Consider the following 15,859-nt stretch of genomic DNA (forward strand, 5'->3'; position numbering starts at 1 on the left):
TAAATAGGTACCTGGGAGTTAGACAGCTGTTACAAGCTGCTTCCTGGGGGTATGTAACAAAAAGAAGGCCTGGTCGAGGACCGGGCCGCGGGGATGCTAAGCCCCGAAATAATCTCAAGATAACCTCATGATAAGATCAGGGTAATTTGTGCACCAGAATATCGAACGGTCCCCTTGGCAGAACAAACATGTCCCACAGCCTACAGCACGTTTAGCAGTTACCGGTTTGGGTGAAACAATAACTGTAGGCTCGGAGGAATGATCAGCATGTGCGCCCGTACTGCCTTCTTCCACTTTGGTGCGGAAGCGGTTGGTTGGTATTTATTGGGAGTTATTGGGAGAGGAGTGGGAGATGGTGGTTGGTATTTATCGGTTGGTTGGTGATAACGTACATTAATGTACATTATCACAGTGTACATTATTGTCGTACTCTTTGGTTTCACTGATAAATCAGTGGATGACCTTTCTGTGTCAGATTGGTTACAATTACCAGTATTCCTTAATGACTGTGTCGCTTTAGACTTGTCAGTAGAGGAACTTGATGTGGGTATTGTTTTTGAGGGTTTAGGGCAGGCTGTAAGTGCCTTGTTTGCGCGTCGTTTTTCTATGACAGAACGAAAACTTTCAGAGATACAGCCATCCCAGGGGTACCTGGGGGTGTACATTATTACAGACGGTGTACAGGAAGTGGCAGCCAGTGTTGTCACTCTTGCTTTAAGTGGCAGCCAGTGTTGTCACTCTTGCTTTAAGTGGCAGCCAGTGTTGTCACTCTCGCTTTAAGTGGCAGCCAGTGTTGTCACTCTGGTGTTAAGTGGCAGCCAGTGTTGCCACTCTTGCTTTAAGTAGCAGCCAGTGTTGCCACTCTTGCTTTAAGTGGCAGCCAGTGTTGCCACTCTTGCTTTAAGTGGCAGCCAGTGTTGCCACTCTTGCTTTAAGTGAACTTTAGCACTGCTAATCCCTGACAAACTTTTATTATCGCTGCTTGTGTTCCGTGTTGCCGGCGTCGTTTTATCGGGCTCCGCCTTGTCGTTGCTGCCTGTCTGGACGCCAGGCGGGCACTGGGCTTCAGGGTCCGCCTACACAGCTATAAACTAAGGCTAACCGCCCGGGAAAATGTGGCGGGTAAAAACAGAATGGAAATATGAACGTCCGATTTGGGGTTCAATTTAGGATTTTTTTCAGAGAATTTTTTTTAAATCATCATTCGTCAGTCTTATTCTTAGATATTTTATCAAAAAATGTATTTTTTTCGTATGTGTTTGTTTTGTCGCTGTTATTGTCACTTTATTTGTTTCTGTTTGAAGTAAAATTCCGTTGAATTCGTTCCTGCCCTTCACGTATCAAAATTTTAAATTATAATCACTAATGAAATTATTTGTAGTTTTGTAATCGATCTTTAGTTGCTCAAGATCCAAAAGTTACTTATCGAAAGTTACTCTTTCGTTAAAGAGTAAAGAAAGTTAAAGAAAGGTATATATATATATATATATATATATATATATATATATATATATATATATATATATATATATATATATATATATATATATACACACCGATTTATATCAGTTCACCAATGAAAGCTCAGACATGCTACTCATGCTTAACTTCGGGTCTAAATCTTATCAAACTAATAACCTCAATATTGATATTATTAGCTAAATTCACTCGAAACTGTAGTAACTACCGCTCCCTCACTTATAACTCCCGCTCCCTCACTTATAACTCCCGCTCCCTCACTTATAACTCCCGCTCCCTCACTTATAACTCCCGCTCCCTCACTTATAACTCCCGCTCCCTCACTTATAACTCCCGCTCCCTCACTTATAACTCCTGCTCCCTCACTTATAACTCCCGCTCCCTCACTTATAACTCCCGCTCCCTCACTTATAACTCCCGCTCCCTCACTTATAACTCCCGCTCCCTCACTTATAACTCCTGCTCCCTCACTTATAACTACCGCTCCCTCACTTATAACTCCCGCTCCCTCACTTATAACTCCCGCTCCCTCACTTATAACTCCCGCTCCCTCACTTATAACTCCTGCTCCCTCACTTATAACTACCGCTCCCTCACTTATAACTCCCGCTCCCTCACTTATAACTACCGCTCCCTCACTTATAACTCCCGCTCCCTCACTTATAACTACCGCTCCCTCACTTATAACTCCCGCTCCCTCACTTATAACTCCCGCTCCCTCACTTATAACTCCCGCTCCCTCACTTATAACTCCCGCTCCCTCACTTATAACTCCTGCTCCCTCACTTATAACTCCCGCTCCCTCACTTATAACTCCCGCTCCCTCACTTATAACTCCCGCTCCCTCACTTATAACTCCCGCTCCCTCACTTATAACTCCTGCTCCCTCACTTATAACTACCGCTCCCTCACTTATAACTCCCGCTCCCTCACTTATAACTCCCGCTCCCTCACTTATAACTCCCGCTCCCTCACTTATAACTCCCGCTCCCTCACTTATAACTCCCGCTCCCTCACTTATAACTACCGCTCCCTCACTTATAACTCCCGCTCCCTCACTTATAACTACCGGTCTCTCACTTATAACTACCGCTCCCTCACTTATAACTACCGCTCCCTCACTTATAACTCCCGCTCCCTCACTTATAACTCCTGCTCCCTCACTTATAACTACCGCTCCCTCACTTATAACTCCCGCTCCCTCACTTATAACTACCGCTCCCTCACTTATAACTCCCGCTCCCTCACTTATAACTACCGGTCTCTCACTTATAACTCCCGCTCCCTCACTTATAACTCCCGCTCCCTCACTTATAACTCCCGCTCCCTCACTTATAACTCCCGCTCTCTCACTTATAACTCCCGCTCCCTCACTTATAACTCCCGCTCCCTCACTTATAACTCCTGCTCCCTCACTTATAACTACCGCTCCCTCACTTATAACTCCCGCTCCCTCACTTATAACTACCGCTCCCTCACTTATAACTCCCGCTCCCTCACTTATAACTACCGGTCTCTCACTTATAACTACCGCTCCCTCACTTATAACTACCGCTCCCCTCACTTATAACTACCGCTCCCTCACTTATAACTACCACTCCCTCACTTATAACTACCGCTCCCTCACTTATAACTACCACTCCCTCACTTATAACTACCGCTCCCTCACTTATAACTACCACTCCCTCACTTATAACTACCGCTCCCTCACTTATAACTACCGCTCCCTCACTTATAACTACCACTCCCTCACTTATAACTACCGCTCCCTCACTTATAACTACCGCTCCCTCACTTATAACTACAGCTCCCTCACTTATAACTCCCGCTCCCTCACTTATAACTCCCGCTCCCCCACTTATAACTACCGCTCCCTCACTTATTACTCCCGCTCCCTCACTTATAACTACCGCTCCCTTACTTATAACTCCCGCTCCCTACCTTATAACTCCCGCTCCCTCACTTATAACTCCCGCTCCCTTACTTATAACTCCCGCTCCCTCACTTATAACTACCGCTCCCTCACTTATAATTACCGTTCTCTCACTTATAACTACCGCTCCCCCACTTATAATTACCGCTCCCCCACTTATAACTACTGCTCCCTCACTTATAACTACCGCTCCCTCACTTATAACTACCGCTCCCTCACTTATAACTACCGCTCCCTCACTTATAACTACTGCTCCCTCACTTATAACTACTGCTCCCTCACTTATAACTACTGCTCCCCCATTTATAACTACCGCTCCCTCACTTATAACTACTGCTCCCTCACTTATAACTACTGCTCCCCCACTTATAACTACGACTCTCACTTATAACTACCGTTCCCTCACTTATAACTACCGCTCCCTCACTTATAACTACCGATACCAGGGGGCCTCGTAGCCTGGTGGATAGCGCGCAGGACTCGTAATTCTGTGGCGTGGGTTCGATTCCCGCACGAGGCAGAAACAAATGGGCAAAGTTTCTTTCACCCTGAATGCCTATGTTACCTAGCAGTAAATAGGTACCTGGGAGTTAGTCAGCTGTCATGGGCTGCTTCCTGGGGGTGGAGGCCTGGTCGAGGACCGGGCTGCGGGGACACTAAAATCCCCGAAATCATCTCAAGATAACCTCAAGATAACCGTTCCCTCACTGATAACTACCGCTCCTTCCCTTATAACTACCGCTCTCCCACTTATAACTACTGCTCCCTCACTTATAACTACCGCTCCCTCACTTATAACTACCGCTCCCTCACTTATAACTACCGCTCCCTCACTTATAACTACCACTCTCTCACTTATAACTACCGCTCCCTTACTTATAACTACCGCTCCCTCACTTATAACTACCGCTCCCTTACTTATAACTACCGCTCCCTCACTTATAACTACCACTCTCTCACTTATAACTACCGCTCCCTTACTTATAACTACCGCTCCCTCACTTATAACTACCGCTCCCTCACTTATAACTACCGCTCCCTCACTTATAACTACCGCTCCCTTACTTATAACTACCGCTCCCTCACTTATAACTACCACTCTCTCACTTATAACTACCGCTCCCTTACTTATAACTACCGCTCCCTCACTTATAACTACCGCTCCCTCACTTATAACTACCGCTCCCTCACTTATAACTACCGCTCCCTCACTTATAACTACCGCTCCCTTACTTATAACTACCACTCCCTCACTTATAACTTCCGCTCCCTCACTTATAACTACCGCTCCCTCACTTATAACTACCGCTCCCTCACTTATAACTACCGCTCCCCCACTTATAACTACCGCTCCGTTATAACTACTCTTTATGTAAATGTTCGTCGACTCTGCATGCTACGGAACTACGACATGTGGTTGACCTCACCGTCGGAAAAATATATATATTGTTTAAGTTCAAGTTTATTAAGACAAAATACATTACGTTCTCAAAACGATCGAATATCTTACAAAATTTTTACCCTCTTGTATTAAACGCCTCTGAAGGGACTCACAAATTTATACGTTATACTTATATATATATATATATATATATATATATATATATATATATATATATATATATATATATATATATATATATATATATATATATATATATGTCGTACCTAGTAGAGAGAACGCACTTTTCAGCCTACTATGCAAGGCCCGATTTGCCTAATAAGCCAAGTTTTCATGAATTAATTGTTTTTCGACTACCAAACCTACCTAACCTAACCTAACCTAACTTTTTCTGCTACCTAACCTAACCTAACCTATAAGGATAGGTTAGGTTAGGTTAGGTAGGGTTGGTTAGGTTCGGTCATATATCTACGTTAATTTTAACTCCAATAAAAAAATTGACCTCATATATAATGAAATGGGTAGCTTTATCATTTCATAAGAAAAAAATTAGAGAAAATATATTAATTCAGGAAAACTTGGCTTATTAGTCAAATCGGGCCTTGCATAGTAGGCTGAGAAGTGCGTTCTGGCTACTAGGTACGACATTATATATATATATGTATATATATATATATATATATATATATATATATATATATATATATATATATATATATATATATATATATATATATATATATATATATCGATCATTGGTGCGGTGGTCACGGTACTGTGTACGTTTAGGGGTGATCCTGGACGGCATGGGTTCGAATCCTGGCCGGGTCAAAGAGTTCTTAGTGATATATGGCCTATATATATATATAGTCCCCGTGGCGAACGGGTAAAGCACTCGCCTGGGGTTTCTCGAGCGCTTTGGCCAGGGTTTGTATCCTCCCTCCCGCCCATCCTGGGGCCATCTAATGATGCATGGGTTCGTATCCTGGCTGGGGAGGATTTACTGGGCGATAACCCTTAACTGTAGCCTCTGTTTACCCAACAGTTAAATGGGTACCTGGGGCCAGATTCACGAAAACACTTACGCAAGCACTTACGAACGTGTACATCTTTCTTCAATCTTTGACGGCTTTGGTTACATTTATTAAGCAGTTTACAGGCATGAAAACTTGCCATTCAACTGTTGTTATTGTTATAAACAGCCTCCTGGTGCTTCGGAGCTCATTAACTGTTTAATAATTGTAAACAAAACCGCCAAAGATTGAGAAAAGATGTACAGGTTCGTAAGTGTTTGCGTAAGTGCTTTCGTGAATCTGTCCCCTGGTTGTTAAACGATTTGGCGGGTCGTATTCCGGGAAATATTAGGATTAATATTCACATATCATAACTATATTAAACATTACGATTTATATTACATTAATATATTAGTATCTCATACATAAAGATTTGTTTTACATTTTTGGTGCAAATGGTTTAAACCTCCTAAACGTTGTCACTATTAACTAACAACGTTTCCAAAGTGTTACAAATGATTTTAAACGAGTAAATAGTGTAGTATGAGGCTTCAGGGGAGCGGGGTGCTCCCTCTCGTTCATGACAGAACTCGTAATACCACTGTGATTGGCTACTAATTACCAGGCTGTTGACTCAGCAGGGACAGGAGGAGATTACGGCGCTAATCCCGCCTCTCCCTGACCATCCGAGGACACTCTAATTGGCTTTTCGTCAAGTTTTTTCCTGCGTAATTAGACTCAAACCAGCTGCCTCAGTGGTGGCTTCAAATTAATTAGCAGTGTTATGTATGATTATGCGTGTTTTATAAATGCATTTGTGAGATGTATAATCCATATATGTATGTATATGTGAATGCATGCAAAAGTATATTGTTCACCTAATGACTGTTCTTTGTCCACTTTTTTGCACTATTAATCAAGATGCCAACGTGTCTTGGGCTAGGCTCGTTCAGGCAGCGGCCAGGCCTAACGATGCATTCATCAATTTGAATCAACTACATATTGAAAATGCGTATTTCCTCAAGTATAAGGTGATATTACTTCATACTAGAATGTGCTGAATAGACAGGTCTAACTTAGGCTAGGTTAGGTAGTTAGGTTCTGATGACAATTACAGTATTAGTATTTCGGCCTGTCCTCAGGCCAGGCTCGTTAAAACTTTGGTTGTCCCATAGACGCTTTTATCAATGTTAACGCGATGAGCTTTAAAATAATAGGATTGTTCTCATATATAAGTTAATATGATTATATATTAAAGTTCAGTGTATAGGTAGGTGTAGTTTAGATTAGGTTAGGTGTTTAGGTTCTGTTAGGTAATTATTTGTAATTGTAGTACGTGGGTGAAACATTTGGAACCCCGTCTTCAGAAAAGTACATTCCATCCAGCATTATTTATTTATGTATTTATGTATATATTTATTTATTTATTTACTTTTGTTAGTTATGTTTAAGAATAAGGAGGGATTTCTGATTAGTATTTCATCTAGGAATAATGTATTGTGGGGGCTAGGTTTTCATCGAGCAGAACTTGGCTCTTGGACCACCAGCTGTGGGAGTGGGGCGTCTCATCTTGGGCCACCAGCTGTGGGAGTGGGGCGTCTCATCTTGGGTCACCAGCTGTGAGAGTGGGGCGTCTCATCTTGGGTCACCAGCTGTGGGAGTGGGGCGTCTCATCTTGGGTCACCAGCTGTGGGAGTGGGGCGTCTCATCTTGGGTCACCAGCTGTGGGAGTGGGGCGTCTCATCTTGGGCCACCAGCTGTGGGAGTGGGGCGTCTCATCTTGGGTCACCAGCTGTGGGAGTGGGGCGTCTCATCTTGGGTCACCAGCTGTGGGAGTGGGGCGTCTCATCTTGGGCCACCAGCTGTGAGAGTGGGGCGTCTCATCTTGGGTCACCAGCTGTGGGAGTGGGGCGTCTCATCTTGGGCCACCAGCTGTGGGAGTGGGGCGTCTCATCTTGGGCCACCAGCTGTGGGAGTGGGGCGTCTCATCTTGGGTCACCAGCTGTGAGAGTGGGGCGTCTCATCTTGGGTCACCAGCTGTGGGAGTGGAGCGTCTCATCTTGGGTCACCAGCTGTGGGAGTGGGGCGTCTCATCTTGGGTCACCAGCTGTGGGAGTGGGGCGTCTCATATTGGGCCACCAGCTGTGGGAGTGGGGCGTCTCATCTTGGGTCACCAGCTGTGGGAGTGGGGCGTCTCATCTTGGACCACCAGCTGTGGGAGTGGGGCGTCTCATCTTGGACCACCAGCTGTGGGAGTGGGGCGTCTCATCTTGGGCCACCAGCAGTGGGAGAGGGGGCGTCTCATCTTGGACCACTAGCTATGGGAGTGGGGCGTCTCATCTTGGGCCACCAGCAGTGGGAGTGGGGCGTCTCATCTTGGGCCACCAGCTGTGGGAGTGGGGCGTCTCATCTTGGACCACCAGCTGTGGGAGTGGGGCGTCTCATCTTGGGCCACCAGCTGTGGGAGTGGGGCGTCTCATCTTGGGTCACCAGCTGTGGGAGTGGGGCGTCTCATCTTGGACCACCAGCTGTGGGAGTGGGGCGTCTCATCTTGGACCACCAGCTGTGGGAGTGGGGTGTCTCATCTTGGGCCACCAGCAGTGGGAGTGGGGGCGTCTCATCTTGGACCACCAGCTATGGGAGTGGGGCGTCTCATCTTGGGCCACCAGCAGTGGGAGTGGGGCGTCTCATCTTGGGCCACCAGCTGTGGGAGTGGGGCGTCTCATCTTGGACCACCAGCTGTGGGAGTGGGGCGTCTCATCTTGGGCCACCAGCAGTGGGAGTGGGGCGTCTCATCTTGGGCCACCAGCTGTGGGAGTGGGGCGTCTCATCTTGGACCACCAGCTGTGGGAGTGGGGCGTCTCATCTTGGGCCACCAGCTGTGGGAGTGGGGCGTCTCATCTTGGGTCACCAGCTGTGGGAGTGGGGCGTCTCATCTTGGAGTAATCTAACATTGGGTCTCCTAACATAACGATGGTGTTCCACACCCTGGAGGCTTGGTACTGTAGTCTGATGTATAATGGCTGTGTGTTCAGGGGTTCACGTCGCTCCTGGAGAGTCTGATCATATGGTGGACGGTGTTTTGCTGCTCTTCTTAGTGCCTTATTTCCCACTGTTTGAGTATATTGGTGTTTCCGTAAATGATCATGCAACGCTTCCGCTAAGGAGGCTATCCGCACTTGTCCTATTTCCGGCAAAAGCGTTCCTTATTGTGACTTCAAGCCAGTCATTCATTCCTCAATCCTTGCCCGTTGGCAGAATCTATGGTCTTCGGTTACTGGTAACAAGCTGCGTGTTCTTAAGGGTAGTGTGTCTCCATGGCCTTCCTCCTACCACCGTAATCGGTGGTGGGAAACGGCTCTGGCAAGGTTACGTATTGGCCATACACGCTTAACTCACGGTCTATTAATGTAGTGCCGCCCTGCTCCTTATTGTCCAAACTGTATTGTCCCTCATACAGTCGTGCATATCCTTGTTGAATGTCCTCACTTCCAGGACGAACGTGTGTCTTGCTTTCCGACCGTCCCTCGCGGTCACTTGTCCCGCGATAGAATCCTTCGTGAATCGGATACCTTTGATATCGCTCGCCTTATGCGCTTTTGATCTCGTATTGGCATCTTTAGTGATATTTAACGCCTTTTGAATATCCTGCAACTTTGAGATGGTACATTGTCTCCCCGGCTTGGCGCCTTCTTTTGATAATGACTTACTTTTTCGCATGTTAATTTTCTTTAAAGTGTGTAATAGTTCTGGAGGATACTCTAGATGGGTCTGAACTATAGGGCCTTATATAAATGTAGTCGTTAAGAATCAAGTTGAAGTAAGCTTATTGAGAACAGGAAGTAAATATCAAAGAATAGAATAGTTGAGGCTATTTCTACCCTCGTCTATATAAAGTCCCTCAAGGGGCTCAGAAACCCATACAGTACAATTATTAATCATGTTTTACATTTCACATTCCAGTGGTAATGACATGACATACCGTGAGATCTCTTAGTGATTATACTGCCCCTGTCATGTCTTGTTTTGTTGAAGGTACAAAATAAGCCATGAGAATAATCCCAAGATTATTCTCATGGCTCATTCTTATTCTCATTCTTATTCTTATTATGAGAATAATCCCAAGATTATTCTCATGGCACAAGAAATACTATTACTGAGATAATGATGATATGATTGAATATACAGAGTATTGGAGATAGTATTTGAGAGATAAACGAAGCCTCGGCGATTAGATGAATGAGAGGCGAGGGAGCCTCTCGCCACTGAATTAATCCTCAAACTTCAAAAGATGGGAATAAATAAGCAATACATATGAAAGCATAATAAGATCCTTATGTTCTAACGTTACAAAACATGATGACCTTCAAGAATGTACTTCATTGCACAAGAAACAATTAACACCAACATTGGAAGAACACATCGTAGATGCAGTAATATTTCTCTCTGTGTTCCCAGCCTCAACTTTACTGCGGTTTGCTAATTCTTAGATAATCAATAGCGCCTTGTCCACAGCCTATCATTTTAGGACATTGAGAAGCAATGTCGCCTTAGTCACAGACGGCTAATATTTTGACATGTCTTCTTGCTGAGCACTTGTACACTTCCTCTACTACCATCGACGGTAACTCCAGTCTTAACTGTCTTCAAATTATATTTTTGCAAATATTTATTCCTGAGGTTCTCCGTCAACATTTCCCCCACACGGGGTTGACCGCTGCCGTCACTAGTGCGAAGTTCACTTACCTCAGACGCTTCCATCTGTGATCCACCAGCCTCTTCCTGGCTTTGTTCGCCATCCGTTTCATTACCCATAACACTCCCCACTTAACTCCCCACTACACTGCCCACTTAACTCCCCACTACACTCCCCACTACACTCCCCCACTTAACTCCCCACTACACTCCCCACTACACTCCCCACTACACTCCCCCACTTAACTCCCCACTTAACTCCCCACTACACTCCCCCACTTAACTCCTCACTTAACTCCCCACTACACTCCCCCATTTAACTCCCCACATAACTCCCCCACTACACTCCCCACTTAACTCACCACTTAACTCCCCACTACACTCCACACTTAACTCCCCACTACACTCCCCACTTAACTCCCCACTACACTCCCCCACTTAACTCCCCACTACACTCCCCCACTTAACTCCCCACTACACTCCCCACTTAACTCCCCACTACACTCCCCATTTAACTCACCACTTAACTCCCCACTACACTCCCCACTTAACTCCCCACTACACTCCCCACTACATTCCCCACTACACTCCCCACTACACTGCCCACTTAACTCCCCACTACACTCCCCCACTTAACTCCCCACTACACTCCCCCACTTAACTCCCCACTACACTCCCCCACTACACTCCCCCACTTAACTCCCCACTACACTCCCCACTTAACTCCCCATTTAACTCCCCACTTAACTCCCCACTACACTCTCCACTTAACTCCCCACTACACTCCCCACTACACTCCCCAACTTAACTCCCCACTTAACTCCCCTCTTAACTCCCCACTTAACTCCCCACTACACTCCCCACTTAACTCCCCACTTAACTCCCCACTACACTCCCCCACTTAACTCCCCACTTAACTCCCCACTACACTCCCCACTTAACTCCCCACTACACTCCCCCACTTAACTCCCCACTTAACTCCCCACTTAACTCCCCACTACACTCCCCACTTAACTCCCCACTACATTTGTCGGAAAATCCGACACCATTTAATATAACATACAGACAGATAATAATTGCTGTATTGTATAAACAAGTTAACCATAGAAAACGTAACTTGTAGTGGAATTACCGTCTATAGAAAACGGGATATCATCACCACATACTATTATAAATTCACCAGCTATTCTGCTGGGAATTATTCTTAAATACATTAGTCTTTGGACTTTACCATCATAAAAACATCTCATATAAATTAACTTAATTATCAATATTAAAGTAGAGTAAATGTGACCCTTCTATCACTTTCTGTCATCTGGACAATGTAAGCCAGGCATCAGGAGTGAGGAAGGAGGGGCAGCCATTGTTTATACTTAGACCAGAGGCTCACGGGAGCAAATACGGCTCCTGTTAATTTTACTTGGACGTAGTGTTATGGAAACCAAAGGTGTACCATCTTCAACACGCTGTCAACAAATTCAAGTTAAGTGTTCTTCCGAAACCCATTTATCTTTCATTTATGGCCATTAATGTCAGTGGATATAGGGTGACCCGGTTAGAGCACAAGAGAGCCTCATACTAAAGGTAATTAAGCCAGGTCTTTAAGGTTCCATGTACAGTGTTTTCTCTGATATAGCTTGTCATATATTAGAAACCTGGCTTCACAGTTAGCGCCCTTTTGACAGGTCAAGACGAGGAAGCAAGGCTTTGTGCATCAGTTACCAGGGTGATGGAAGCTACCTCAAAGAGGGAAAATGTGGTGTCTACATCCTGGTTATACCTGGTGGACTAAGGCCTGCTGTACAATAAGATAAGGAACCTCTTCAATGTATGCAGTCTAATACTGTAGTTTGATTGGCTGCATATATATAAATTTAATAAACCCCCCCTAATGTGTAGAGGATCGATTTGTGAGATTATGAGATTATTGCAGAAATACAGTCCACTTATCATCATACAAATTGCTATCGAAGTATATAAATTAATGTAAATATAAATTCTATATATATTCATATAAATTAAATAAATATAAATCTCACAGGTCGGTTCCCATAACATTCCCCCACTTAACTCCCGACTTAACTCCCCTCTACACTCCCCACTTAACTCCCCACTACACTCTCCACTTAACTCCCCACTTAACTCCCCACTACACTCCCCCACTTAACTCCCCACTTAACTCCCCACTTAACTCCCCCACTACACTCCCCACTTAACTCCCCACTTAACTCCCCACTACACTCCCCACTTAACTCCCCACTACACTCCGCACTTAACTCCCCACTTAACTCCCCACTACACTCCCCCACTTAACTCCCCCACATAACTCCCCACTACACTCCCCCACTTAACTCCCCACTTAACTCCCCCACTTAACTCCCCACTTAACTCCCCCACTACACTCCCCACTTAACTCCCCACTTAACTCCCCACTACACTCCCCACTTAACTCCCCACTACACTCCTCACTTAACTCCCCACTACACTCCCCCACTTAACTCCCCCACATAACTCCCCACTACACTCCCCCACTTAACTCCCCACCTAACTCCCCCACTTAACTCCCCACTTAACTCCCCATTTAACTCCCCACTTAACTCCCCACTACACTCCCCACTTAACTCCCCACTTAACTTCCCACTTAACTCCCCCACTTAACTCCCCACTAAACTCCCCACTTAACTTCCCACTTAACTCCCCACTACACTCCCCACTTAACTCCCCACTTAACTTCCCACTTAACTCCCCCACTTAACTCCCCCACTTAACTTCCCACTTAACTCCCCCCTTAACTCCCCACTTAACTTCCCACTTAACTCCCCACTTAACTCCCCCACTTAACTCCCCACTTAACTTCCCACTTGACTCCCCACTTAACTCCCCCACTTAACTCCCCACTTAACTTCCCACTTAACTCCCCCACTTAACTCCCCCTTAACTCCCCATTTAACTCCCCACTTAACTCCCCACTTATCTCCCCACTTAACTTCCCACTTAACTCCCCCACTTAACTCCCCCACTTAACTCCCCACTTAACTCCCCACTTATCTCCCCACTTAACTTCCCACTTAACTCCCCCACTTAACTCCCCCACTTAACTCCCCCACTTAACTCCCCACTTAACTCCCCACTTAACTCCCCACTTAACTCCCCCACTTAACTCCCCCACTTAACTCCCCACTTAACTCCCCACTTAACTCTCCCACTTAACTCACCACTTAACTCCCCACTTAACTCCCCCAATTAACTCCCCACTTAACTCCCCCACGTAACTCCCCACTTAACTCCCACTACACTCCCCACTACACTCCCCATTTAACTCCCCACTACACTCCCCCACTTAACTCCCCACTTAACTTCCCACTTAACTCCCCACTTAACTCCCCCACTTAACTCCCCCACTTAACTCCCCACTTAACTCCCCACTTAACTCTCCCACTTAACTCACCACTTAACTCCCCCACTTAACTCCCCCACTTAACTCCCCACTACACTCCCCACTTAACTCCCCCACTTAACTCCCCCACTTAACTCCCCACTTAACTCCCACTACACTCCCCACTACACTCCCCACTTAACTCCCCACTTAATTCCCCACTACACTCCCCACTACACTCCCCACTTAACTCCCCCACTTAACTCCCCACTTAACTCCCCATTTAACTCCCCACTTAACTCCCCACTTAACTTCCCACTTAACTCCCCCACTTAACTCCCCCACTTAACTCCCCACTTAACTTCCCACTTAACTCCCCACTTAACTTCCCACTTAACTCCCCACTCAACTCCCCCACTTAACTCCCCACTACACTCCCCACTTAACTCCCCACTTATGTCCCCACTTAACTTCCCACTTAACTCCCCCACTTAACTCCCCCACTTAACTCCCCACTACACTCCCCACTTAACTCCCCACTTATGTCCCCACTTAACTTCCCACTTAACTCCCCCACTTAACTCCCCACTACAATCCCCACTTAACTTTCCACTTAACTCCCCCCTTAACTCCCCACTACACTCCCCACTACAGTTCCCACTTAACTCCCCACTACACTCCCCACTTAACTCCCCACTACACTCCCCCACTACACTCCCCACTTAACTCCCCACTACACTCCCCACTTAACTCCCCACTTAACTCCCCACTTATGTCCCCACTTAACTTCCCACTTAACTCCCCACTACACTCCCCACTACACTCCCCACTTAACTTCCCACTTAACTCCCCACTTAACTCCCCCATTTAACTACCCACTTAACTCCCCACTTATCTCCCAACTTAACTTCCCACTTAACTCCCCCACTTAACTTCCCACTTAACTTCCCACTTAACTACCCCCTTAACTCGCCACTTAACTTCCCACTTAACTCCCCACTTAACTTCCCACTTAACTCCCCATTTAACTCCCCCACTTAACTCCCCCACTTAACTCCCCCACTTAACTCCCCCACTTAACTCCTCCACTTAACTCCCCACTTAACTCCCCCAATTAACTCACCACTTAACTCCCCACTTAACTCCCCCACTTAACTCCCCACTACACTCCCCACTTAACTCCCCCACGTAACTCCCCACTTAACTCCCACTACACTCCCCACTACACTCCCCACTTAACTCCCCACTTAACTCCCCACTACACTCCCCCACTTAACTCCCCACTTAACTTCCCACTTAACTCCCCATTTAACTCCCCCACTTAACTCCCCCACTTAACTCCCCACTTAACTCCCCCACTTAACCCCCACTTAACTCCCCACTTAACTCCCCCACTTAACTCACCACTTAACTCCCCACTTAACTCCCCCACTTAACTCCCCATTACACTCCCCACTTAACTCCCCTACTTAACTCCCCACTTAACTCCCACTACACTCCCCACTACACTCCCCACTTAACTCCCCACTTAACTCCCCGCTTAATTCCCCACTACACTCCCCACTTAACTCCCCATTTAACTCCCCACTTAACTCCCCACTTAACTCCCTACTTATGTCCCCACTTAACTTCCCACTTAACTCCCCCACTTAACTCCCCACTTAGCTTCCCACTTAACTCCCCACTTAACTCCACACTACACTCCCCACTTAACTCCCCACTACACTCCCCCACTACACTCCCCACTTAACTCCCCACTTAACTCCCCACTTAACTCCCCACTACACTCCCCCACTACACTCCCCACTTAACTAACCACTTATATCCCCCCCTTAACTCCGTACTTAACTCCCCCACTTAACTCCCCACTTAACTAACCACTTATATCCCCCCCTTAACTCCGTACTTAACTCCCCCACTTAACTCCCCACTTATCTCCCCCCCCTTAACTCCGTACTTAA

Source organism: Procambarus clarkii, chromosome 76, assembly GCF_040958095.1.
Source record: "Procambarus clarkii isolate CNS0578487 chromosome 76, FALCON_Pclarkii_2.0, whole genome shotgun sequence".
NCBI classification, from domain to species: Eukaryota; Metazoa; Arthropoda; class Malacostraca; order Decapoda; family Cambaridae; genus Procambarus; species Procambarus clarkii.